We start from the raw sequence: 4,574 nt of genomic DNA, 5'->3' as shown, positions 1-4,574 counted from the left end.
TACATATGAATGCACAATATCTAGTACATTTTTGCTCACATTTCTGTCATGTGAAAATACATGCTTTGTTTGCTTTCCAAATTGACATGCTTCATATACTTTCTACATACCTTCAACCTTAAACTTAGGCAACCCTTTCATCACAATTTCTTTAGTTTGCGTAGACTTCATTCTTTGCACATTTACATGCCCAATTCTCTTATGCCAAATGTTTGTATCTACAACAACTCCTGAACCATTTGCAAACATTGCAGCACTCACTTCAGGCATATTTACATTCAATGGAAACATTCTGCCCACTCTGTTTCCTTTTGCAACCAACCTACACTTATCTTTAAAGTCTTCTACATAACAGCATCAGAGTTAAACCGGACCTGCAAACCCTGCTCAATCATCTGGCCAACAGAAACTAGATTCTTTGTAATGTTCGAAATATGAAGTACATCTGCAAGGTACTTCACCTTACCATCATGTATAGACAATGGCACATCTCCAACATGGGCAATCAGATGAGCAGTGTCATTCCTTGTTTCAACAAAACCTGGTCTTTCAAGACTCTTCATTTCCTTGAACCACTCACCATGACTTGTCATGTGGTTTGAAGCACTTGAATCAGCATACCATACATCATCCTTACATGCTGCTACATCATTTGTAGAAATAATGATTAACCACATGTTGCATAACAAACAACCTCTCATTATCCTCATTATTTTTGTTAGAGGATGCATAGTTGTTTTGCTGCACTTTCCATTTCGCATGTCACTCTACTTCTTATAGCAATTTGCCTGCACATGTCCAGGCTTACCATAGTAAAAACAATCTCGTGTATCATTATGCTGCCTTTGCCAAACCATGACCTCTTTGACTCCCCTACCTCTAAATTGGCCTCTTCCACCTGTGTGTTTTTGTGGTGAATCGTGGGACTATTATAGCTGCGCTGACCATAATTTGGATTACATATTCGGCCACCACCTTGGCTACATCCATAACCTCTACCTCGTCCTCTACCTATACTTGTGTAGAAGGCATGCTGCTTTGAACTGTTTTTGTTTTGTGAAGGTTGTTGATCTTCACCCAAATTCTTCTCTTCAATGATCATCATTGACACCAAATCTGTGAAGTTGGAAATGTTCTCTCGAGTTTGAATAGACGTCTTGAACGCCGTGTATTGTGGCCTGAGACCACGTGGACATACTTCCACCTTATCATCAATCATCAACAGAAACACCAATTGATGCAAGGGATTCCACAATGCCCTTGATCTTCAAGGCATAATCATTCACATACATATTTTTCTTCTCCACAGTATGAAGCTCATTCTTCAACTGAATCTTTCATGCGTTGGTGTTAGTTTCATACAGCTTCACCAAGGTATCCCATGCCTCCTTAGTTGACTTGGCATCCTATATATGCCTAATCATAGTGTCTTGTATGCTGATAGAAAAGCCAATACATGACTTTCCTTGCTCCTTGATTCTAATCCTTGAATTCTTTTACATCTGCAGTAGTTGGATTAATCTCTGGTATCTCTGGTGCCTCCTCATGTTCACCTTCATGTAGTCCCAGTAACCTTTTCCCATTAGGAAATTTTCCAATCTAAACCTCCAAGCATGGAAGTTGTTCTTGTTAAGCTTCTTTGCAATAATCTGGTAAATTGCATCATTTGACATCTTGTTTGCAACACAAATTTACCAAAAATAGCACTCTTGTTTGACCTGCACAAACTGCTCTATTCTCTGCAGTGGCACTATACTTCACCCAAACTGTCACAACTAGTGCAACACAAATTTACCAAAAATAGCACTCTTGTTTGACTTGCACATACTGCTCTATTCTCTGCAGTGGTACTATACTTCACCCAAACTGTCACAACTAGTGGCCTCAATTTGCATACATACACCCAATGGAAACTTTGATACCTCTTTGCAGTACACATAGTGTGTGCACAACGAATCGCCCTTCCTGTAGTTCCAAAAACAGAGTTCTGTAGGGAATTGAAACTTACCCGTAGTGCTCGTGAATGCTTACGAACTGAAAAATGAAGGTCTAGACACGCCCGAAACGTGTTTTTGGCCTGAAAAATGGTAGTCCAATGGATAGTATAGTTGCCCTGTACCTTTTCTCCCGTGAAGAAAGCTCCTCAATTGGAGTTTGTTTGCCGGTGCCTCTCGAAGAGCTCCCGACAAGGGTGTAGTAGCCAACACAAAGGGAGAAGAGTAGATAAAGCTCTTACCCTCGTACCGTTCCTGTGCTTCTCTTGCTCGCTGCTCAACCCTTAGCATGAACCAAGATTTGATACCATGAAAAGATGCAGGGGAGAAGAGAGCTTGAGCTCTTGCAAGCACACACACACACTCTTTGGATGATATTTGATGCCAAAGATGCTAGGAAACAAAGGGTGGTACATGTGGAACACGCGGAAGGCAAATGGGTACCAAAGGAGCTCTTGAGCAAAATCTGGAGATTCACAAAACCCTAATTCAATAACATTACATTAGGGATGGAGTTTGGGTGATTATATAGGCTCTTATTACTCCCTTATGCCTTCTCGACAAGGCTTAAACCTCTTCGTTCCGACATCATTTGGATCCCCAACTTGCCATTTTTCATTGGAGGTCAAACTTGTGCCCAGTCAGAAACAGCGAGCCATTTTTCATTGGAGGTCAAACTTGTGCCCAGTCAGAAACAGCGAGCCATTTGGGACAAATGACATCATAGGATGGATGTACATCATTAGGGCTTCCCAAAAATCCATAAAACACCCGAATTCGTGACCGTTTGGGGGTTTAACCTATATGGTTGACTTTGACCAAAAAGTCAAAACAAAGAAAATCTACACTTTGACTTAAACCCTCTTAGGCATAGTTATTACTTTTCATCATAAGCCCACACATCCAAAATCAACTTATATGTTTCCACAATTGCCCTCAATCCCAACCATGTATGTAAATTTTGAAATTTTTTGGCATGGTCTCCTTTGTATATTAGTGACCAAATCTCAAATTTCTGATATACTCAAACCACAACCAATGTTCTCTTGGCAATTGGCATAGCATCAAGGAATATCTTCATTGCATAATTCATTGACCAATGGCATAATACATGTGATATTTGAGCCGATGAAGATTGATTATTGATGGAGAGCTTTGCTTGCCATTCTCTTAGCCAAGCCTTTCCACCCTCTTACCAAAGTTTAGAGTCCGATGGCAAGAGTTGGGGCCATTTCTTTACTCCAAGTACCTAATCCTCTTCCTTATTGCTTGACCACGGCACTGACAAAAGATTCAAGCCATGCTCCCCTTGGCCTCTCCAACTAATTTCCAAGGTTCCCTCACACCAATCTAGATTCTAGAAATAGAATTTGGGTACAAAGTGATGTGAGGTGAGATTTGAACTTCAAAAATATGAGTGGGATGACTTACAATGTTTTGCATGAACTCATGCGCAATATCATAATATAAATATCATCATGTCCAATGTCTTCCAAAACACCATATAGCTCCAAAAGTATCAATCAAAACACATGTATGCCTCTTACTACATAGGCATGTCAAAAACATGGGCAATCAACACCTCCATGTACATGTGTATTAGGCATTCACATAAACATACCATGTGCCATTACAAGTATTGATTCATTCCTTCAATGCCAATCAATGCATTCCAATTTCATCAAAGAAACAAGGTGAAGCAAAAGGCATATGGATTGGCATGTATCTTGACATTCCCAAGTATTGAGATAGCTTGAATGTCACACCAATGATTGAAGAAGCATCAAATGGTTCCAATGGCATCCAATGGTGTATGGATTTGATAAAAAATCCCAAATCTTGAGACAAATGGCTTGATCATTGGTCTATTTGAAGCATTACAAATGGGGGAAGATGACTTTGCCTATTTGGGATATTAAAGAAATGGGGTGACTTACTTCAGCCTTTAATTGAATCATAGGACTCTTTGGTAATTACAAACTTGGGGGGTTCACCTAAAATTATGTAAGTATAGCCCGTGAGTTCAAATGAAGGGGTTTTTTAATCCAAAATTTTAAGGTAAATTTACATAAATACATTTATAGAAGGGTTTTTTTAATTGATTTTTTAAAAAACCCCGTAATTGCATAAAGAAAAAGGGGTCATTTTATTCATGGAAAATTCACAGGTGAGGGGTTTTTAAAATGCCCCTTAAACACACGTGATACATAGGGTTTCTTGGTAGTGCACCCCACGAGATTACAAATGGGGGAAAGATGATGTTGCCACTTATTCGAGAGATTAAAGGAATGGGGTGACTTACCTCAGACTCTAATTGGCCCTTTCATTGTGTCATATGAGGCATATTTTTTGAGTGGCATGGTCGATGATAAGATTTTCTTTATTGGGATGCTCTCATTGGCCATTGCTTTTGCCATAGAATCCCATTTTCTAGGGTCTATTTATTGTGATGCTCTTGCCTGTAAAAGAAAGAGATAAAGTTTCCCTTACCCATGTACCATTTACTCTTCTTACCTCTTGAGCTCTTCACATGAACCGACACTCTGATACCATGAGAAGAATGCTTTAATTCCCACTCTT

The sequence above is a fragment of the Cibotium barometz genome, chromosome 39, assembly GCF_041138505.1.
Source record: "Cibotium barometz isolate CiBa-2024 chromosome 39, ASM4113850v1, whole genome shotgun sequence".
Lineage (NCBI taxonomy): Eukaryota > Viridiplantae > Streptophyta > Polypodiopsida > Cyatheales > Cibotiaceae > Cibotium > Cibotium barometz.
The sequence above is the reverse complement of the archived record's forward strand: the minus strand, read 5'-3'. Positions refer to the sequence as shown.